At 41.6% G+C, this 23,533-nt stretch overlaps 1 long non-coding RNA gene across 3 annotated transcripts in view; it reads right to left on the bottom strand.

Annotated features, from left to right (window-relative positions):
• Positions 1-23,533, bottom strand: part of LOC138825973 (uncharacterized) — a 37,878-nt gene that overhangs the window by 6,661 nt on the left and 7,684 nt on the right. The window contains exons 3-5 of one of the 3 annotated variants that reach the window (XR_011371538.1): positions 16,249-16,438; positions 13,214-13,266; positions 7,376-7,517 (exon numbers count right to left, since the gene is read on the bottom strand). This is a non-coding gene — a long non-coding RNA (uncharacterized lncRNA). The remainder of the gene's footprint in view (positions 1-7,375; positions 7,518-13,213; positions 13,267-16,248; positions 16,439-23,533) is intronic. The other 2 variants (XR_011371539.1, XR_011371540.1) reach the window with 2 other exon arrangements.

Raw genomic sequence — 23,533 nt, 5'->3', positions numbered from 1 at the left:
TAGATCTATCATATTTCTTGGATTTGTCTTGAATACTTCTCTGTTCTTTCTCTATAATGTCTAGGCTGTCTTCAATCCCAGAGATTTGATCTTCTGCATGGTCCAACCTACTGTCAAGACTTTCTAATTTGTTTTTCATTTTCTTCCTTCAAATTGGTCAGATTTGAAGGCTTCAAATTCTTTGTTGGAGCTTTGTTTTAGATCTTGTATGGACTTGTTTAACTCCTTAATTTGGTTTTCAGTGTTCATTCTCAAATCCCTTAGTTGATTGGTATAGTTTCAGCATTCCCTTTGTGGCCTCCATGGGTTCTTCCAGCTTTCTGTTTGTGAATTCCATGAATGCCTCTATTAATCTTTGTTTATTCTCATCCTGGCATGCAATTCATCTATTAATATTTGATTAGCATCCTATGCTCATGAAATTTTTGTATTAATCTTTGTTTAGCTTCATCACACTCATGCACTTCCCTGTCATTCTCGCACAGCATCCTTTGCAGTCTTTCAGTCTTTTCATTCACCATGTTTACCAATTGTGTTTATTGAGCATTTTGGGAACTCTCCTCTGGATTATTCATTAACTGCTCTGTTGCCTGATTATCATAGGTGCGAGTTGAGATACCTGGACTTTCCTTTTTTCTTGTGTTTCTTCAGCTTGTTCTGCCCATTTGTGTATGAAAGCAAAACCAATTCCATGCTACAACACTATTTTAAGGCAAGCATCAGCCAGAGCCCTGTAGTTGCACAGATTGGTTGACACAGTCAAAATGAGTACAGGTACAATCTAGTTCAACAACAAACAACAAGGGATCAATGGACTAAGAAAATCAAGGGAGTCAACAGACCAGAAATGAATAGGTTTAGGGAGAATTGTGGGGAGAAAATAAGATTAGAGGAATTTGGGGAGGGAAAAGGAGAGAGGGGATATAACCAAGACATAAATTCAAAGAGTGGAAAATGATAGAAGGAAAGGAGAAGAGAGATAAAGAAAAAGGAAAATGAAAATAAAAAAATTAAAATTAAACACAAAAATTATATATGTATAAAGAAATAATACTACAATTAAAAGAGTTAAGGCTGAGAGTTTGTGAATTGAGTAATTGCTATCTGAATTAAGTATGCACACAATGAAGTATAAGGTCTAATAATCGAAGATTACCTGGGGATGAACAGAACAGCAATTAAGTAAAGCAAAAACAAAAACAAAAGCAAAAAGACCAAAAGGGACAAGAGTAAAAAGAATTTTTTAACCTCCCCAAAATAAAAATGATGAAAAAAATGATTTGGGGGGGGTGGTTGTGGGGCTTGAACTCTGGGCCTGGGAGCTGTCCCTCAGCTTTTTACCTCAAGGCTAGTGCTCTACCTCTTGAGCCACAATGCCACTTCCAGTTTTCTGAGTGATTAATTGGAGATAAGAGTCTAATGGACTTTCCTGCCTGGGCTGGCTTTGAACCATGATCCTCTCAGATCTCAGCCTCCTGAGTAGCTGGTATTACAGGCATGAGCCACCACACCTGCCTAGAATACAATTTTTGTAAAAAAAAAAAAACAATAAGTTTTTAAGAAATAAGTAGAAAAGAGTTCTTCAATTTTTTTAGGGGGGTGGGTATGGATTTGTGACCCCTATGTCCTGTAACTAGTCTCGTTGAAGTCTCTGGTTTGCTGGTGTCTGGTTTTCCTGTGGCTTAATTGGTTTCTTCAATCAGTTTGAGTAGGCAGAACAAAGCTCTGCCTTACCAGGGACTTTATGCTCCTCTTCCCAGGCTCTTCCCAGCAGGATGAAGATTTCCTCTTCTTGCTGGTGGTGCTTCAGTGGGAGGGCAATCTGCTTTAAGTATCACAAAAGAGGGAGATGGCTGCTGTGATGGGGCTAGGTTGTGGGTAGGGTTGAGGCCTGTCAGCAATCAGTAGCTTTTCCCTGAGGGGCTAGCTCCTGAGACACACAGCCCAGCCTGGAGCCATTCTCAGGATGTATGTTTACTGAGTTTCCAATTGTTTTTCTTTCACCCTCCAGCAGCTGGGTCTGCTGTCAGTGCTGCAGTGGGGTGGGGAAACCTCTGTCTCTGTTTACCCAGTGAAGAAAGTCACTCCTCCATGGGTGGAGCTTTCTCTGCCTGGGACAGGCAACTTTCCCCAAGGGAAAAGGAGCTGAGCCAAGCAAGTCAGGTTCCTTTGATTTGTTGAATGGCTCTTATTGTCTTCTTCCAAGGCCTGAGTTATGTGCTAGCTGCTCTAGCCCAGTCTTTGTCAGTATCAAAAGTGGAGTTCTTCTCTGGTGGTGGAGGAGGGGCTACCTTCCCAACACTGCTCTGTGAGAAGGAGTGAGGATGTCGTGTGGGGTACTCATGCCTTTCCCTTGGTTTCTGGGCCATTCACAATCTGTGAGTGTCTGTGGTCAGCAGTATGAAGCTTTCCTCTTCTTGTCTGTTCTTGCTGGTGGTGAGTAGAATCCACTCCCACACCACCTCTGGGGCCTTTTTCTGGGGTTCTCTCTGTTGATATGGTGGCTGTAGCAGAGGCTGCCGCCTCCACAGACACTGGTGAGTGCTCAAATCTGTCTCCTTAACCAAGCTGCCTGAATTATTCCTTTCTGGTCAAACTCTGTACTATGATGGCACACTTGATGTGACTCTCTAGCCTTGGACTTTTCACTGGAACACTAAAACTGGTTTCTCCACGAGAGCTTGTTTAGCCCCCAGCTTCTCCTCTGCCATCTTCCTCCAGACTCCTCTCTCCCTTATTTCTAAAATATCAGTTTCTCTATGGAACTTTTCAACCATACTTCTGACTTTCTCATCCAGATCCAGAATTGAATTCCTTACTTCAAACATTTGTTTATTGGACTCCTCTTTGGAATGATTATTATTTAAAGTAGACTTTGAATTGTTTCTCCAATTTTAGTATGTTTTAATTATTAAGACAAATTAAGAAAAGTTTGCAGATTCATAGTTTTGTTAATATGACACATTGCTGTATCCACTCACTTGTTCTTGATCAGTTGTCTAGACAAATTACCAACCTCAGCTATTGTGACTTTTGTGATGCATTTGGATGTTTAGGATTATGCTGGATTTCTTTTGGGTGTATGTCAGTGTAGATAGAATTATGTTTGTAGTTTTATTTTTCCCTTTGGGGAGGCAGTACTGAAGCTTGAACTCAGGGCCAGAGCACTGTCTCTTTGCTTTTTTGCTCTAGGTTAGAACTCTACCTCTTGAGCAACAACTCCATCTCCTGGCTTTTGGGTAGTTAATTGATTCTAAGAGTCTCACAGACAGACTTTCCTACACAGGCTGGCTTTGAATTGTAATCCTCAGGTCTCAACCTCCTGAGTCTCTTTATTGATAGGCATGAACAAATGGTGTCTGACTTTGTGTGTGTGTGTGTGTGTGTGTGTGTGTGTGTGTGTGCCTGTACTGGGGCTTGAACTCAAGCCCTATGTGCTGTCCTTGAGTGGTTTTGCTCATGGCTTGCACTCTACCACTTCTGGCTTTTATGTGCTTAATTGGAAATAAGTGTCTCATGGACCTTCCTGCATAGGCTGCCTTTAAACCATAATCTTCAGATCTCAGCTCCAGAGTAGCTAGGATTACAAGTGTGAGCCACCAAACCACGGTTTATATTTTTAGTTTTTAAAGTAAACCCATGTAGTAATCCTCAGTAGCTCTTCTAGTTTAAGTCACACTAAAATTGAATCAAAACATTTTAATTTATATTGTAATTTATTCATGAAAGCAATATGTGACCATAAATGTTAGTTGATAACCAAGAATTTGTTTGAAATCCAGATTGATTATTTCTGTTGTGTGAGAACTTTCCATTGTGATAAAGGAAAATTTGTGTGACAACATTTTGAAGAGAAGGGTCAGTGGTAAGGGCTGTGACAAAAGAAATATTTTACATTGTCATCTGGGAGAAATGGAATATTTTATGTTGTTGCATATATTAACTATTTTAGGGAATAGTATTTATTTATTTATTTATTTATTTATTTATTTATTTATTTATTTTGCTGGTCATGGGGCTTGAACTCTGGGCCTGAACACTGTCCCTCAGCTCTTCAGCTGAAGGCAAATATGCTGCCACTGTAGCCACAGTGCCACCCCCGGTTCTCTAGTGGTTTATTGGAGAAAAGAGTCTTACGGACTTTCTTGCCCGGACTTTGAACCATGATCCTCTGATCTCAGCCTCCTGAGTAGCTAGAGTTACAAGTGTGAGCCATGGGCTCTTGGCTAGGGAATAGTTTTTCATTATTAGTAATATACATTGTTTTATGCTGTATGATTTTTTGTTCACAAGTACATTTTTCAAAATACATTGCCTCTCTACCAGCAATACTGAATTTGTTATTTGTATTTTAAAGGGCCCAAATGGGCATATTGACATATAAATTCTTGTTTGTGGCTTATATCTGTTTGGAACAATGACTGTCCAGTCCACTGGTTCATGACCCTAAACAAGTGACATCTGAAAGGAAAAAAGAGTGCCAGCTTTCTGTGCTGAAGTTGTTCTCACTACAGGCCTTTACACTGGAGTCTCTTCCTGTCTGAAGCATGGCGGGAACAAACTCTGAAAGCCTTGAGGACTCAAGGTGGGAAAGGACTCTTAGAACAATCATTTCTGTAAGCTCCCTGGGTAAGCAGGGTAGCTTCCCCAGGCAATCTTAGCAGCAAGTTTCTACATCTATACCTTTGAGTCCAAGATTGGTCAGGTCTTGCTGATTACTGAGGTGGCTTCAAGGCCTCATTCCTTACTCCAGAGAAAAGTACTTTGCAGCTTATTTTGTTGTATGAGCTGATAGTAGGGCTTTAACTCAGGACCCCTCCCTCTAGCTGGGATTTTTTTTTCCCAATTAAGGCTGATGCTCTACTGCTTGACCCACATCTCCACTTCTGGCTTTATACTTGGTCATTGGAAATATGGATCCTGAGGATTTGTATGCCTACACTGTAATCCTCAGATCTCAGCCTCCTGAGCATCTAGGATTATAGGCAAGAGCCACCAACACCCTGCTTGGTTAATACTTTCTATTATCCACATATAAATGTTTCAGTGCTTTATATTTCTTAGTACTTAAACCTATCAGTACTTTTGTGTTAAAAGTGGGTAAAGCCAGGCACCAGGGGCTCATGCCTAACATCCTAGCTAATCAGGAGGCTGAGATCTGGGGATTGCAGTTTAAAGCCAACCAGAGGAAGAAAAGTCCATGAGACTCTGTCCTCTGAGTAGTATCAAATTGAGTTCAAATTGTTCCTGAGATGATGTTCTCTAACAAATAACCCTATGAACTTTTGTCACTTTCATTGCCCAATTCCTTGAACTAAGTGTAGAGGTAAGAGTTCACTCTGCTGACATAACCTGTTTGGGATTTAGAAATTAATATATCTGTGGGGCCCAAAGCAACAGTAGAGGCTGATTTCGTTCAGAGTGGTTCAAACAGCTCTTATGAAAACTGTAACCAAGCAAGATTCTGGTTCTTTCAGGTTGCTCACCTCCTCAAACTGATTCTAGACATAAATGTTCATCAAGTTGACACTAACCATTTGGGATTTAGAAGCTGATATTTTCCCAGAGTCAATATTGGCTGACAGTGTTCAAAACAATTTTAGATGGTTCTTATGAGATCAGTAATCAAGTGAGATTCTGTTGCTTTCAAAATGGTCTAATCATCAAACTAAGCTAAAATTAATTATTTGGTATATAGAAGCTGAAATTTCCTTGTGCCCTAACCCAAAGTCTAAGCTACTTGGGTACAAAATTCTCTCACATGACCCCGATGACAAAAGTAACCCAGAGAGATTCAGATTGCTCAACTTCTTGAGCTAAGTCTGTATGTAAGTCCCCATCCATTCTTCATTAACTGTTATTTATAAGCTAATATTTTCCTGGAGGCCATAATGTAATTGGCTGATCTAGTTCAAAGTTATTTCAAATAGCTTATGAAATCAGTAATCCAGTGAGATTGTAGTACTTTCAGATTGGTCAAAGACTCAAACTAATATCTATGTGTAAGTGTTCACTCAGCTAATATTAATCTTTTAGGATTTAAAAGCTGATATTTCCTGGGGAATAGATCAGCAGTTCCTGCTGAGTGAGTTTAGAGAGGCCCCAATGATTCTGGGGGAAAAAGTAATGAAGCAAGATTCTTGTACTTTTATATTGCTAAACTTCTTGAAATGAGTCTATATGTAGAAGTTCATTCTACTAATATTTCCCTGGGGACTAAATAGGCAGTGTTGGGTTATTGAATTCAGAGTGATCCTGAATAGCTTATATGAAAGCAGTAACCTAGCAAGATTCTGGTGCTTTCAGATTGCTCAACTCCTCAAAATAAATCTATGCATAAGGGTGTATCTAACTAAAATGATCTTTTCCAGATTTAGAAGCTGATTTTTTCTGGGAACTATACTGGAAATATGTCCTGATTTAGTTCAAATGGCTCTAATGAAAACAATACCCTAGTGAGATTCTGGTGCTTTCAGATTTCTCAACCACTCATATGTAACTCAACCACTGTACTCAACCACTATATGTAATAGTTCATCCAGCTAATGTTAACCATTTGGGATTTAAAACTGATATCTCCCTGCAGCCTAAATGGTTGGAATGGCTGAGACCAAAGTGATCTAAAAATGATGCTATTTAAGAATAACACAGCAAAATTTTCTTTTTCATTTTCTTAAAGTTTACTTATTGTAAAGATGATATACAGAGGGGTTACAGTTACACAAGTCAGTACTGAGTATATTTCTTTTTGAAGTGTCACCTCTTCCCTCATTTACTCCATTTTTTCCTTCCTGACCCCCCTTCCCCATAAGTTGTACAGTTCATTTTCAACATAGTATCTAAAGAATATCACTGCTGAATTTGTTCATCCTTTGTCCCAGCATTTCTGTGAGATTTGTCCCCCCAGTGAGATTTTCATGCTTTCGTTGCTCAATTCTTTGAACTAAACCTATAAGAGTTTATCAAGCTGACATTAATCAAGTGGATTTAGAATCTGATATTTTCCTGGGGCCTGAACTGGAAATATTTAGCTAATTGAGTTCATAGCCATCCCAAATGGTTCTAATTAGAAACAGTAACCTAGTGAGATTCTAATGCTTTCAGATTGGTTAACTCCTTCAACTAATCTATGAGTAAGAGTTTATCCAGTTAAAATTAACCATTTAGGATTTAGAAGTTGATACTTCCCTGACACCTAAACCAGTAGCAATGACAGATTGAATCCAAAGTTGTCCTAAACTGCTCTTATGAAAAGAATGAATTGAGTCTGTGTTTCATAGGCCACTGAGTAAAGTCACATCATTTGGTTTGAGAGGTGGGTTTTTCCCATGGGTATATGAGAAGAGATCACTGATTAGAAATTTATCCAGATTACCTTTATGAAGCCTGCATAGATTCAAATACTAGTGTTGCTCTACCACTGGATTGAAGTCGCTGTTTCAAAGTTAATCCAGCTAAGATGTACCCTTTTGGCTTTGGAGTTGAATGTTTCACTGTGGGTTATTGTAGACTACTGGCTGTAAAGGAAGCAATACAAAACTTTTCTTATGAAAGCAGCAAAATACTGAAAAAAAAGCAAAATACTGATGTGTTTGATATTCATCCAGCTAAGATTTACTATTTTTGTTCTAGAGGCAGATATATTCCTGTGGGCTATGGCCTTAGAATTACTGATTTGACTCCCCCATGGAATTGCTCTGATAAAAACAACATAGGAGTGATGTCTAAGTGTGTTCAAGTTGTTCTCTACTTGCACTTGGCCTAGGTTTAAGAACTTAGGGATCATATATATATATATATATATATATATATATATATATATATATGTATATATGTATATATGATATACCTCTATCTCTATCTATCTATCTATCTATCTACCTACCTACCTATCTATCTATGTATATATATATATATATATATATATATACTATTTGAGCAGGCTCTATGTTTAAATGCTCATCCAGCTAAGATGTACAGTTTTTGCTTTGGAGGCAGACAATTTCCTATTGGCAGATGAGTAAGCAGGTACATAATTGAGGCAATGAATCAGTGCTACTTCGAGGGGAGGGCTGGCCTGCAGAATATGGAGAGAAATGGAGCATAGAATTATCCATATTTGGTGAACAAAATTCCCCTCCAATACTTTTGCAAGGGATAGCCAGAATATTCAGAAGGTCTTACTCCTTTAGTGTCCTGCTGAAAGCAGAAATGTAAGATTGGGGTGGAGATAGTGGTAGTGGTGGCTTAGCTCCTCAGCTTTGGTCTTTGCTGTCTGACTTGATAACTCAGCCTACTCATCTGAAAAGTGAGAATAATACAAGCCATGAAGAATTACAAAAAGTTGTCCAGTGCTATAAACAAATCCAATAGCAATGCTCAGTCTCAAGTATTTTCTGAATAAACTAGAGCTACAGCAGAGGCTAATGGCAAACATGGAGAGCCCTCAGTGGTCCTCCTTCTCCAGCGTCCTGGAAGGTAGCACTGCTTCCTAGGAAGTTGTAAGGGATGGTTTGTCTGGATGGAAACAGTTCCCTTGGGAGCCTTACCAGAGCAAAACAGGAAGGATCCTAAAGACAGTGGTTTATAGGCCCTCTTCTTTTTTGTGTGTGTGCCAGTCCTGGAACTCGAACTCAAAGCATGAGTGCTGTCCCTGAGCTCTTTGGCTCAATGTTAGCACTCTACCACTTGAGACACAGCTACACTTTCAGCTTTTTTGATAGCTAATTGGAGATAAGAGTGTCATGGACAGGAGAAGGATTGGGATTGGGGGGGAGGGGGGAGGCTGGGAAGGGACGTGAAGGGTAAACAAAAGGAGGAGGCTGCAATGCTTGGTAAGAAATGTACGCATTATCCTGCCCATGTAATTGTAACCCCTCTGTACAGTATGTTCACAAATAAAATTAAAAAAAAAAAAGAGTGTCATGGACTTCCCGCCCTGGCAGGTTTCAAATCTTGATCCTCAGCCTTCTGAGTAGCTAGAATTACAAGATTGAGCCACCAGGTCTCAGCTCGTCCTAATCCTGTTTTATTTTGTTTCTCTCAGTCTAAGTCTCCTCCTATGCTAGGGCATTAATTCCCAGGACACATTCATTTGTCTGTTACCTCTTCTCTGCTGAGCTCAGCGTGCGCAGAACATCCTACCACTGTGCACTTGGGGAGGCCCCCATTTTGCTGCTTCTGAAAACACACAGACTTGATAGGCCACAGCCTTGTATTTTTCTAGTTTGATGATGTCAAAGATGACTCATTAGGTTGATGCCAGCATGACTGATTAATCTTCCTTATGCACGTGTCTTATTTCTCCCTGAAGATTTAGCTGGGAGTGTTCATTTCTGCTATACTAGGAACAAATTCCCAGGCAGGTTCCCTAGGGTATTGCATATTGCCGACTCCATTTCTTTGACCCTCCACATTAATTTCCTTTAAATGGCACCCAGGGGCTAATGTTGAAAGCACACCTTTGCTTAGATGAAATTTTTGCTTTAATTTCTCATCATTTGTGTAAAAAGCCCGGGTTTGAGTTTGTTTAAAAGCTTTGGGGCAGGGAATTGATCTCCTCCACACCCCCACTTTCATATTGCTTCCACACTGGAAACTTGCTGAGCCCAACATTTTTGCTGCTGAACCCAAAGCTTCCATTCCTCTGTTAGTCAAAAATGTAGCACTTTGCCACACTAGTGGATTCCCCAGGATTTACCCTAGTAAGGATTTTACATTTTTAAGTGGAAGAAACTAGAATCCCAGAGTTTTCATTGAGAAGGATTTTCACCCTTCCCTTCAATATTGTTTGGTTCTTTGAGTTTTCCCCCCGGGATGAGGCTGATTTTTGTATCCTGACTTCCATTCCTTATTGCTGTCATTCCCACATTGACCTCTAGGCTGGAACAGCCACTCCAAGGAAAACATCATGTTTCTCCAGTGAGAAATGTAAAGTAAGGTGAAGCTTTGGAAGAATGCATGACCATGCTCTGACAAGTTATTCTGATGTAGGACAGGCCAAGATACTAGTAGGAAGTGAAAGGAAATGAAGAGAACTGCAGTCTAATATGGACATCCACTGGGAGGAAGAGCAACCAAGAAGAAGAAGAGTCCATAAGGGAGGGGAAGAGCATAAATATGGGTCTGAATCCTGGCTACCTATCACTGGAAACCAGATATTCAGAGAACTGGGAACAGTGGTCCATTCCCAGGCAACCCTAAGGATTCTGGGTTCGGTGGCATGAAAGAGGCCTGGGAATCTGTGTTTAATGGCAACAATAACAGCAAACACTTGACAACCCAACTCTGTGCCAGCCATTATCCTAAGAATTTTATAAAATGGATGGTCCTTGATTTCATAATTTTTCAGCTTACAATGGTATAGAAACAATATGTACTTTGTAGAAATCTTGCCTCCAATACTGAATTTTGATCTTTACTTAGGCTAGTGATATGCAATAGGATAATTCTGTTCCCTGGGAACTTTGGCTCCTAGCAAGCCACATGATCAGGAAACTATAGTATATGATCTTGTTAAGCTATGAGCCTTGATAGATTCAGTGTTTCTGGTGTATGTCCAACTCTTGATATTTTCAACATACAATGGACTTCTGAGGGTTTAATTTGGAAAGTCATGGAGCATTGGTATATTCAGTATTTTAGTCTGTGTACAAATCTATGAGGCAGAGACTTGTAGGAGGCTGGATTTGAAGATGATTCTCAGTAATCCTTTCCCTGGATGATCTCCTCCTATTGAGTATGGGCAGAATCTCTGAATACCAAATCAGTTCCCTGACTATGTTAATTATATGGCAAATAGAGCTTTGTAGATATCTTTAAGGTCCCAGATTAATCTTAACAAGGGGGAGTCATTTGGGATGAATGAGACCTTAAAATTTTGGGTTTATCCTTAAAAGGGATCTGATTTTTCTTGATTTCTGAAAGATTTAAAATTGAGAGGGATTCTCAGTGGCTGGCTTCAAAGGCAAAGGGAAGTGAATAGCAAGGATTGAAAGTGTCTGCTAGGAACTTAGAAATGGGTACTGCCGCCTTATGGCTGACAAGAGCTGCAGGTGACCTTGGAAAAGGGTCTGAGTAGTTTATTGGAGATAAGAGTCTCACCTGTGAATGCAGCCTCCACTAGCAAGTTGTTGTAGACTTAGGGAAACTCTGAGCAAGTCCAGTCATGTTGTCTGTAAGATTCCAGTTCACGGGACTGAAGATGGTGATTGTAATACACAGCTAAATCTGTAGTTGTTTGTGGCACAGTGATAAGGACTGGGACAGATGTTCCAGAGTGTCACTTCTGCAGGCATGATCTGGAACCAGATTGGGGGCAGTCTGAAGGGATTGTGGGAAGAATTCCCAAGCTCTTGGTAAAGAAAATTAGAGTCACTTTGAGCAGACTTAGAATCCTGGACACTAAGGTTGCTGGAAATGAAGACTCAGAAGGAAGTGAGGAATATTTTAATGGATTGGAGAGGAATGAACAGTTTTATGACAGAACATTTAGCAGAAATTGTCTGGGAAAAGCAGAATTTGTAAGTTCTAAGTTTGGATATCTAGCCATGGAGATTCCAAGGAAATCATTGAAGGTGTAGCTTGATGCTGTTTATAGTAACATAAAACAGGAGAGAAATAAATTGAGGGAAGATCATTAAGCAAAGAGTTGATCATTTGGAAAACTCTGTCTATCCAGATAGGGGGGAAAAGTTCAAATTATGAGACTGCTTGCAGAAGTTCTCGCAGAAAGAAAAGACCAAGGTATGAGTATATAAACTTTGGTGTAAATTTCAGAAAGATCAGTAGGTCAGAGTATACAGTTACACAGCAGATGTATGTGTATGTGTGTGTGTGTGTGAGCTCGCAAACATGTGCATGCCAGTAGTAGACCCTGAGCTCACATACTTGCTTGATGTTTTTACTAACTGCTACCATCTACCACTTCAACCATGTCTCAGTTTGGGCTTTTTGCAGTCCATTAGAGAGAGAAGTCTCGTGTATTTGTCTGCTTGGGCTGGCTTTGAACTACAGTCCTCAAATATCAGCTTCCTGAGTAGGTAGGATTACAGCCATGAGCCACCCATAGCCAGATTCACTGGCTATCATTGAGGCAGGGTCTCGCTTCCTCCCAAGACATGTGTCTCAGTCATGATCCACTTTGCTGGCATCAGGTACTCCCCCGCATCTAGCTTCCCTGAGGAGATAGAAGTCTTTGGGGACTTTTCTGTCAGGCCATGTCTGGAAATGTGGTCCTCCCAATCTCAGTCCCCCAAGTAACAAGGATTACAGATGTCAGCCACCAGTACTCAGCCTCTCTAATAAATATTCTTTTTTTCTCTTTTTTTTGAAGGGCAGGCAAAGGAAATGTATTACATGGGAAGCTATGGGAAGACACACTGAAGTTCACCTTCCGCAGTCTTGAGGAAGACAGACTTTAGCTTCAGGGAGCAGGGAGTAAGGGAAACATGCATCATTACATCCTAGATTGTATGCATGGCCAGGTTGACTATTATCTCCTTCTGTCTTTCTAGGAGTTCCAGAGACATTATCATTGGGACAGAGCAGGAATAAAATGCTGGGTTTAAATACATACACATATATATGTATATATATATATGTATATATATATATATATATATATTTAGTTATTAAGGTGTTGTACGGGGGGGGTCACCCTTTCATAAGTCAGGCAATGAGTACATTTCTTTTTTTGGAAAATGTCCCCATTTCTTCACTTTCCTCCAGTTTCCCCTTCCCATCCCTACCCACAAGTAACATATGTTACTTCCCATACAGTGTATACTGAATAGCACAATTGCATTTGTTCATATTTCCTCCCTCCCTTTCTGCAGTCCCTTTTGCCTCCACTAAAAGGAACAAAACCCAAAGTAAAAACAAACAATAACACTACCACCACCAATAACTACAACAACAACAAAAAAACATGTTTTCATTTCCTGGAATTCATTATTTATTCTTTTTTTTTTTTTTTTTTTGGTCTCTTGTAGGGCCTGAACTGTGGGCCTGGGTGCTCTCCCTCAGCATTTCAGCTCAAGGCTAGTGCTCTACCACTTGAGCCATAGCACCACTTCCAGCTTTTTCTGCTTATGTGATGCTGAGGAATCGAACTCAGGGCCTCACGCAAGCAAGGCACTCTACCACTGAGCCAACTTCCCAGGCTCCAATAAAAAAACAACAACAGTATTTTAAATGTTCGAAGAAGTTATACCTAACTGCATCTTTGAGATCCAGCACTGAGAAGTAGGTGGTGCCAGGAGGTATCTGTAAAAGGAGATTATATGGGTTAGGCACAACTGGATGAATAGGAGGGACTGCAGCATTAATAACATGCAGGTCCTGGACTAGGCAATAGGTTCTATCAGATTTAATTACTGGCAGAATAAGGGTGTTAAAGGGGGAGTTAGTAGGTCTTGGAAGTCCTTGTTTAAGAAGGCAAAGGATGATGGGTTTTAAATCATGCCTATGTCGAAGGGAAATGGGGTATTGGGATGTACTGGGGAAATAGGTAGGGTCTTTAAGTTTAATGAGGACAGGACTATGGTGTCTAGCCATAGAGGGTGTGGAAGTATCCTAGATAAGGGTTGACAAGATCTGGAGGGGAAAAGGTAGACCTTACAGGTATCACATTTCATTGATCCACTCCTCTGTTGTAGGGCATCTGGACTGTTTCCATAACTTGGCCATTATGAATAGTGTAGCAAAGAACATGCATGTGCAAGTATCTTTACCACAGCTGACTTATAATGATTTAGGTAGATCCCTACGAATGGTATGGCTGGGTCAGAGGGAAGATCTATGTTTAGTATTTTGAAGAACTTCCAGAATGCCTTCCAGAGTGGTTGTAGTAGTTTACATTCCCACCAACAATGCAATAGGTTTCCTTTTCCCCAAAATCCCCACTAGTATTTTTTTCTGAATATTTCTTACTTTATACAGATACCAGTTTTTATTGTCAGCTTCATGATCTAGCTCTTTAAGATGAAAGGGAAGTAACTTATGACAAAAGAATATGCATTTCAACATGCAGCTCTTGGGAAGGCCAGCACTCATGAACAGTAAAATATTGGTACCTGTAGAAGAATCAAGGTGAATGACAAGCCTCTATGCAGACTGAAGCAGGTGTGCTATATAAAAAAAAATAGCTGTGGTAGGAGAAGTGTTGTCATGGGGATATGGGTTTTTAAATGATGCCAAAGTTTTGTGAGGTGAACACACCAGCACAGAGTACAGTTAATAGAAAGTCTTTATTAGCCAGCAGACTATACTGGGCCTTTGGGACACCCAAGTGCAGTACTGAGCCTGTTCTCAGGGCTCCTTTTAAGCAGAAAATTTATGTCCTTGTTTGCTCAAGAGTGGAAAGTTCCTAATGGTTCTTCTCTGCAGGCTCAGGCCAAGTGGGAAGGTACAGGAGCCAAACACAGCATTGAGTGAGGGCAGCATGTACATTATGTAAGAACATAAACAGAACAGTGGGCACATAAATGCCAAACTATAAGGACCTAGTCTCACAGGTGGGGATATCTTTTGCTTCTAAAATGGAGTCGCCAAAGTAAAATGGAGTTACTCTAAGATGGTGAGGTTTGATAAGCTCTATCACAAAAGAGCCAGGCATGGAAGTATGTGTCTATAATCTCAGTGCTCAGGAGACTGAGGCAGAAGGATCACAAGTTCAAGACGAGCCTGAGCTACACAGCAAGACACCATCCAAAAAATGCTCCCTAGTTCCCAGTTCAACCTTATTTTGGGCAGAAGCTGCCTTTCTAGAAAATTCTTTATGTATTAAAATTGTGCAGTGCTGGGCACAGTGGCTTGTGCCTATGATCATGCCTAGAGGTAAGAGGATTACCTTTTGAGGCCAGCCTGGTAAAAAAGTTAGTGAATCTCTATTCAAAGAACAAGCTGCGCATGGAAGTTTACCCCTGTAATCCCAGCTACATGGTAGGTAGGAAGATTGCAGTTTGAAGCTGAGTCTGGACAAAAACACAGTCCCTATTTGAAAAAAAAAATAACTAAAACCAAACCAAAGACAAATGGCTGAAATTGTGTCTTAAGTTGTAGAGTGTTTGCCTGTCAAGGTCATGGCCTCTGAGTTCAAACTCAATACCACTACCACCTCCAAGAACCAACCACCAAAAAAAGCCTTAAAACAAAACCTATGTAAAAAGGACTTCATATTTACATGGAATTTAAATCTAAGTGGAAATCATGAGAAGCAGGCCTCTGATCTACAGAAATGTCTGGAAAGCATTAGAAACTAAAGGGGGATAAGGGACAATTCCCTTTGCATCTGTACACATTGGAAACAATGCAATTCCTGATCCTCGTTCACTAAATGTCTGTGGTGTGGCTTCGCTGTCTATTGCTTCCCTTCCTGAGCAAGAGAACAGCATCCTGTGTGTGGGCCATGATATGGCTTGAATGTTTTCCCCTAAGTTCACTCATTAGAAATGTAACCCCAGATGCAATCATGTTGAGAGATGGGACCTTTAATATGTGACCCTTGGAGGTTAGGTCATGAAGAATCTGTCCTGACTCTGTTACTGTATGTGTGTTTGTGTGTGCATGTGGTGGTGGTGGGGGGGGGGGTTGGGGTTGTTGTTATCCTGGGAACTGGTTTATTATAGAAGTGAATTTGGCTTTCTCTTCCTCTCTCTCCCCTGTCCCATGCTCTTTTGCCCCTTCCCCCTTTTACCATGGGATGATGAAGAAGGATGCAATTGTCAGAGGCCAGTCTCTTGATTTTGGACTTCTCAGCCTCAAGAACCGTAAGAAATAAATTTGTTCATTATAAATGACCAGATCTGTGTAATTCTGTTCTAGCAGCACGAGATGAAGTTAGGCCAGCTGGCAACTAGAATAACTAAAAAAAAAGCATCAAAATGGGGATTCCACTTGTGTCAGCAAGAGCTGCCACCCCGGTCCTTGTTTCTGCTGCCCATTGCTTCTGCTAAAACACATCACTCCATGTATGACACCTTCATCATTTACTGAGCACAGGGGCCAGCATGGTCTCTGCTCATTCATTCATTCATTTCAATTAAACCCTTTGATTTTATTTGTGCTGCCACAAAGTGATTGACAATTTGCTAGCACAGACCAGGAAGTCTTTTTTTGTCTTTCCCTTTTTGGTACTGGGGATCAGACCTAGGATGTTGCACTTGCTAGTACTGAGCTACATCACAGCCCAGATGGGGAAGTCTTAAAAAATATACCTTGAGAAAATGTGGGTGTTTAATTACAAACCTTACAGAAACGAGAGGGGTGAAGCTCGTGCCGGACTGGAGGCGATAGGCTGCTAAAACTTTTCCACATTGTTAGCCGGGCACTGGTGGCTCACACGTATAATCCTAGCTATAAGGAAGCTGAGATCTGAGGATTATGGTTCAATGTCAGCCTCCTCAGGAAAGTCCTTGAGACTCTTCTCTCCAATAAACTAAAAACAATAACAAAAAAAAGTGGGGAGTGAAGCTCAAGTGGTAGAGCATAAGCCTTGAGGAAAACCAGCTCAGGGGCAGCAGCATCCAGGCCCTGAGTTTAGGACCTATGACAGAAACACACACACACACACACACACACACACACACACACACACACACACACACACACACACACACACACACACACACACAAACATCCCCACATTGTTTAACGTTAAAGCAGGCAACATCCCCACATTGTTTAACCTTAAAGCAGGCAATGGTTCTGAGTTTTCCAAGGCTAGTTCCTTGTGAGACTGTCTGCAGGGCCCTATGTTCCCCCATGGAGAGGTGATGGGCCTCAACACCACACCCCTCAGGCTTGAGGTTATGGGGGCAGTAGATCTTGCTTCTCAGTCATTTGTAAGCTTAGGTCTTGATGTAGCCATTGACAGTGATGAACAGAAAAAAGAAGTCCTCAGACAGCCTGAAGGTTGGTGTTGGGAAAGCTTTCTAAAAGGGATGGAATTTGATTGGAACCATTCAGGAGTATGGCAGTATGGGAGTATGGCAGACTAACAGCCTGAGGTAAGAACAGGACCAATGACTCAGACATTTACTTCTCCACTCTTCCAGGGCCAGGCACATTGTTGGTCCCAATAGTAAGGTGAGAAAAATGATTGAGAGAATGCAATAGACCAAACTGGAGTTTAAATCCAGAAACTGTAAATGTCATTTTTTTCCCCAGTGCTCCTGGCTCATGCCTGTAATCCTACTACTCTGGAGGCTGAGATCCAAGGATCTGGGTTCAAAGCCAGGATGGGCATATACACACATGCACACACAAAAATCAACTATAGGTGTGTGTGTGTGTGTGTGTGTGTGTATCCTTATGTCCAGAAAAATATTTTAAATGCTTACAAAATGCTTACAAAATGAAAATTCAACCATATCACTTCTTATTTAAAACTTCCAATGGAGTTTTAAAGAATAATATCTAAATTTCATGCCTAGCTTGTAGAACTCTAGATGCAGGAGAAGGGATGAACTATAGACTGCCCTTCTGTATCTGGGCTTCAGTTACAGAAGACCAATGGTTAGCCTTTAAATATATCTTGCTTTGCTCTATAACAGTTTCCTGTCCAAGTTCTCCTTCTGCTTGACCCTTCTATAGCTCTCTTCTGTCATTCCAAAATGGTTCCTCAAGATGGATACATATAGTTCATACCTGTAATCCTAGCTATGCATGAGGCTGAGATCTGAGGATCGTGATTCAAAGCCAGCCTGGACAGAAAAGTCTTTGAGACGCTTATCTCTAATTAACCACCAAAAAGCTGGAATTGGAGCTGTGGCTTAAGTGGTAGAATGCTAGCCTTGAAGAAAAGACACTGACAGTTCCCATGTGTTAAGTTAAAGCCCCATAACCTGTCCACACACACACACACACACACACACACACACACACACACACACACACACACAGAGTAGCTCCTGCTCAGGTACCACATCAGTGGCTTGCATGTGTGCTGGAAAGTTAACCTCAATAGTAGTGAGGGTTGGGTCCTTCAGGAGGTGATTAGGTTGTGGGGGAAAAGCCCTCATGCTAAGGTTAGAAATGTGAGCATGGTTTTGAAAAATGAAAATCAGCTTAGCACTTCTGCTATGCAGGAGCACAAGGAGCCTCTTACACTGGACACCAGTTGTAAAACAAAAGCACAAGGTTAATTTTGTCTACATACAAAAGGAGTGAACATTAGTATTCATTTAAATATTTGTAAAGCATTCGAGACAATGTCCAGAAGAGTAAGATCTACCAAGTGATCAGTAAAATATAAACAATAAATACAATAAAAGATGTGATTATAATATTGGTTTGTAGATATGGAGCTGATGGATGAGGCACTATTCTATTTAGAACATCAGGGAATGCTTCAGACTAAAAAGTGAAACTTTGGGCTGAGTTTGTAGCTGGTAGAGTTCCAGCCAGAGGAACCGACAAGTAAAGCTACAGAAACCTGAGAGTACTTAGTGGATGTAGGCTGGACACATTAACAATGGTCCCAATGCATCCCACAAAGCCTCGAGAAATCAAGACTATTTCTGTGGTGTGGATATAATCCATGGGGAAATTTCAAGTTACCAGTATAAGGACATTAAAAAATATGTGGAGTATGGAGTGAATCCTGTGATCTTTTATTTTTATTTTTTTATTGTGAAAAAACTGTACAGAGGGGTTACAATTACATGGGCAAGATAATGAGTACATTTCTTATCAAGCATTGTAGCCTCCTCCTTTGTTTCCCCTTCCCATCCTTTCCAAGCCTTCCCCCCAATCCTCCCCCCACCCTCCCACCAAAGTTGTAAAGTTCGTTTTCGACATGACAACTTGTATTTCTCATTGTTGCAACGGGTCCACCTGTATCCTTATTTAAACGACTTGTTTTTCCCCTTCCCCTCCACAAATTATACCGACATCAAATACAGTGAAAGCAGGGGTTATACAGTGGAGGAGGGACATACAAGGCAACAAAGAAATAATCATATAAATGCGTTAGAAACAAATGCATGAAAGAAAAAAACATTTAAATACATATCTTAGGGTTCATTTTCCTAACATCACCTTATCTGACCTTTTTTGCTTGACTCATACATATACTAACTATTGCAAATGAGGGAAACCATGGGACCTATGTTTCTTTGGGCTTGGCTTACTTAACTTAATATCATTTTTTCCAAGTCTTTCCATTTCCTAACAAATGGGGAAATGTCATTCTTTCTGATAGAGGCATAGAATTCCATTGTGTATATATACCACATTTTCTTGATCCATTCATCTACTGAGGGGCATCTGGGTTGGTTCCATATCTTAGCTATAGTAAATAATGCTGCAATTTGGAATAGGAGAAACCCTAGGTCTCCTTGGCACAGGCCCAAATTTTCTTAATAGAGACCTGGAAGCACAACAAATCAAAGAAAGGTTGGACAAATGGGTTTGCATGAAGTTGCAGAGCTTCTGCATGGCAAAGGACATAGCTAGCAAGATCAATAGAAAGCCCATGGATTGGGAGAAGATCTTCACTAGCCATACAATGAACAAGGGTCTCATATCTAAAATATACTTGGAACTCAAAAAATTAAATCCCCCAACAACAAATCCTCAAAGAAACAACTGCCCAATAAATAAGTGGGCTAAAGACTTAAAGAAAAACTTCTCTGAAGAAGAAAGAAAGAAGGATGGCCAATAGACACATGAAGAAATGCTCAACCTCCCTAGCCATAAAAGAAATGCAAATCAAAACAACATTAAGATACCACCTCACCCCAGTTAGAATGGCAAAAATCAAGAACTCTAATAACAACAGATGCTGGAGGGGATGTGGACAGAAGGGAACCTTACTTCATTGTTGGTAGGAGTGTAAACTTGTTCAGTCACTTTGGAAAGTAGTATGGAGGTTCCTCAAAAGACTCCACATAGAGCTCCCCTATGACCCAGCAATCCCACTTTTGGGCATTTACCCAAATGTTTACAAACAAGACCACACTAAAGCTACCAGCACAACTATGAATTCTGTGATCTTAAACCCTAATCCCTAACTGGTATGTGGAGATGGAGCATTTAGGAAGTCATTCTGGTTAATGAGATCTTAAAGGTAGGACCCTCATCCAATAGGGCTGTCTTTTTAAAAAATATATTTTTTATTATTTGTAAGTAGTTGTACAATGGGGTTACCATTCAACATGTTACTTTTTGAGTACAATGCACCTTGATCAATGTCATCCCCTCATCCCTCCCATCTCTACCTCAATTTTGATATGCATTGAATATTATAACTGCTTTTTCTTCCCATCCTTCCTTCCTCTCCATTCAGGAGGATCTCTTTGGTCTTTTCTTTTCTTTTCTTTTCTTTTTTTTGGTGCTAGTCCTGGCTTGAACTAAGGGCCTGGGCATCATTCCTGAGATTTTTGGCTCAAGCATTCTTCCACTTGAGCCAAAGCTTTACTACTGATTGTTGTTGTTTTGTCAGCTAATTAGAGATAAAAGTCTCATGAGCTTTTCTGCTTGGGTTGGCTTCAAATCAGGATCCTCATATCTCAGCCTCCTAAGTATCTAGGATTATAGGCGTGAGTCACTGGTGCTGAGTTAGATCGATGTCTTTTAAGAAGGGAAAGAGAGAGGGGGGACCAAGATGGCGACGGGGCAGTAGGGAAACGCCACAGCTCTCCCCAACCAAAAGGAGAGTTCTAGTTCCAACGCTTAATCTCCCCAAGAGACCGACAACAACAAAAAGACGAACACTCAGAGAAAAACCGGAGATGGAAAATAACAAAAAAAGAAAGAGAGGAAAAGAAGAATTTCAGAACAGAGAAGAGCGAAGACCCCTCCCCTAACCTTTACTGGCCACGCGGCAGTGGGCCAAGCAGCCGGCCAGCCGGCCCGGCGGGGGATGCCGGAGCCCCAGAAACACAGGGGGCCACCTGCAGACCACCCGCGCAGAAGCCACCTGAGGCACCAGCCCGATCGCAATCGCAACAACCCGCGGGGGCCGCCCGGGTCCCAGAGGCACAGGGGGCTGCCTGCAGATCACCCGCGCAGAAGCCACCTAAGGCACTGGCTTGAGACCCACCAGATCTCTACAACCCGCGAAGAAGCCGCCTGAGCGTGGACACGGTGGACCCGACAGCTTCCATAGAGGCAGAGACAGAAAAGAATCACACAGAGCCACCACCGCCCAGCCCAGCCCGCAACCACCCCAACTGAACTCGGATTGCAACAACAACTGACGACCTACACCACACAGAAACAACAAGCTCCAGGGTGAGTACCCCACAGGGGACAGTGTATCCCTCAAGGGAGACCAGAGCTGGAGGGAATTCCCAGACCCTGACCTAGACTCCCTACCCCAACACCCGGACCACAGGACCCACTAAAACTGGGAACTGTTCGAGAGCTCCCCCAGCCCGTGGAGCACACTCTGCTGGCCAGGCCAGAACAAGAGTGCCCCTGGAAGGGAGCTTAAATGCCCAATCTAGGAACAGCGCCCCTGGGTCAAGACTACCAACAGTAGAAGAAATTTGAACTGTGTACCCCAGGCTGCATAACCTAGGTGGTATGCACATCAGCACAGGCCTAATGAGCACGCTCCAGGCTGCATAACCTAGGCGGTATACACATCAGCACAGGCCTAACAAGCGCGCTCCAGGCTGGGGCCGGAACCAGGCCCGGGGATCCGGTGCCTGAACAACACAACCAACTCCTCCCAACTGAAGTAAAAAGCTGAGCATATGCCTCAACAGAGGGGAGAAAATCAGGAAACAGCACTCCCTGGGAAGCACGCCTGTGACAACAAAAGACCTGGAGGCCCAGGACAAGAGAAGCCCAAACCCCACCAAAACTCCACCCATATACCCTAGACTGGGAATTGGGCAACACAGGCTGCCAGCACCTGATAGAAAGCAGGAGCTCAGGCTGATAAGGCAGCTCAGCAGTAGAGTGATAGTCTTGGATGTATGAGGCCCTGGATCTGATTCCTCAGCATCACAAAAGCAAAAAGGGTCAGAAGTGGTGCTGTGGCTCAAATGGTAGGGTGCCAGCCTTGAGCTGAAGAGCTGAGGGACAGCACCCAAACCTAGAGTTCAAGCCCACAACCAGCCCAAAACAAACAAACAAACAAAAACACATCAGGAGCCCATAGCAGACTCCAGTATTTGGGAGAGTGCATCCAGAGCATCTGATCTTCACAAGAGCACCCGTAGGAGCAAACACAAGCAGTCTAGGCTGCTCAACCCTTCCAAAGGCGGGAATTCCCAGCAATCTACAGCAGAGAGCTGAGAATCCTAAGTAGGTCAGAATAGCAGCTGGAAATAGGCTCCCAACAGAACCCAGATCAGGCACAGACTCTCTCTACCAATACAGAATCAGCAACCAAGCAAAGACAGACACACCAAAACAAAATTGCAGAGCAGTCTCCTGAACCCCCATGTGAAAATCACAGAGAAAAATCACAAGATTTACCACCACCCAGGACAGCAAGCTCACCTCAAAAGCCAGCAGCCATGCAGGGGAGAGCCCTAGTGGGAGCAAAGCAGGAATGGAAGACAAAAGCTACATCCAAGGGTTGCTGGAGGCAATGACTCAAGAAATAAAGCGAGACATTGATCAGAAATTGAAAGAGCACAAGGATGAACTATCAAAAGAGATACAGGATATCAAACAAAAGTTGGATGCAAAAATAGAAGCTGCACAAACCTCAGTAAGAAGTGAGATAAATGCCAAATTAGAGGTAATACATACTGAGATCAGTACTCTGAGAACCAACATTGAATCCATAAAGGGATCCATTTCCTCCACGCAAACTACAATAGAAGCCACGGTCAACAGAGTGAATGAAATGGAAGGTAGAGTGTCAGATACAGAAGACAGAATACACCAACTGGACCAAAAAGTGACAGATATGGAAAAATCACTCAAATTAAACCAAAGGGAAATTCAAGAGCAAGCAGATAATGCCAAGAAATTTAACCTTCGCATAATTGGAGTGGACGAAGGTGAGGAATTCCAGAGCAAGGGAATGCAACACCTATTTAACAAGATAATCAATGAAAATTTTCCCCACCTCAAAAACGACCATCTTACCTACATTACAGAAGCTTATAGAACACACAACAAGCAAGATCCCAGGAGAAACACTTCTAGACACATTATAGTAAAAATGATAGATCTGAATAATAAGGAAACAATCCTGCATGCAGCAAAAATGAAGAAGGGAAAAAAATTAGAATCACTGCAGATCTCTCCACACAAACAATGAATGCAAGAAAAGCCTGGGAAAGCACCATATGAGCCCTGAAAGCCAATAACTGCCAACCCAGACTGATATATCCGGCAAAGCTAGCATTCACATTTGATGGAGAACTGAAAACTTTTAATAGCAAAGAAAAACTAAATGAATACATAAACATTAAGCCAGCATTACAAAGAATACTAAGAGGGGGGACACAACCTGAAGAAAGCAACCAGGAACTGGGACCTGCCCCAAACAGGCATTACTCAAAGTCTAACTGAGCAAGCACAGGAGGAAAGGAAAGAAGAAAAACTTAGGAAAACGGAATGG

This window comes from Dipodomys merriami, unplaced genomic scaffold (assembly GCF_024711535.1).
Source record: "Dipodomys merriami isolate MVZ:Mamm:240054 unplaced genomic scaffold, mDipMer1.0.p SCAF_14, whole genome shotgun sequence".
NCBI lineage: Eukaryota > Metazoa > Chordata > Mammalia > Rodentia > Heteromyidae > Dipodomys > Dipodomys merriami.
The sequence above is the reverse complement of the archived record's forward strand: the minus strand, read 5'-3'. Positions and strand labels throughout refer to the sequence as shown.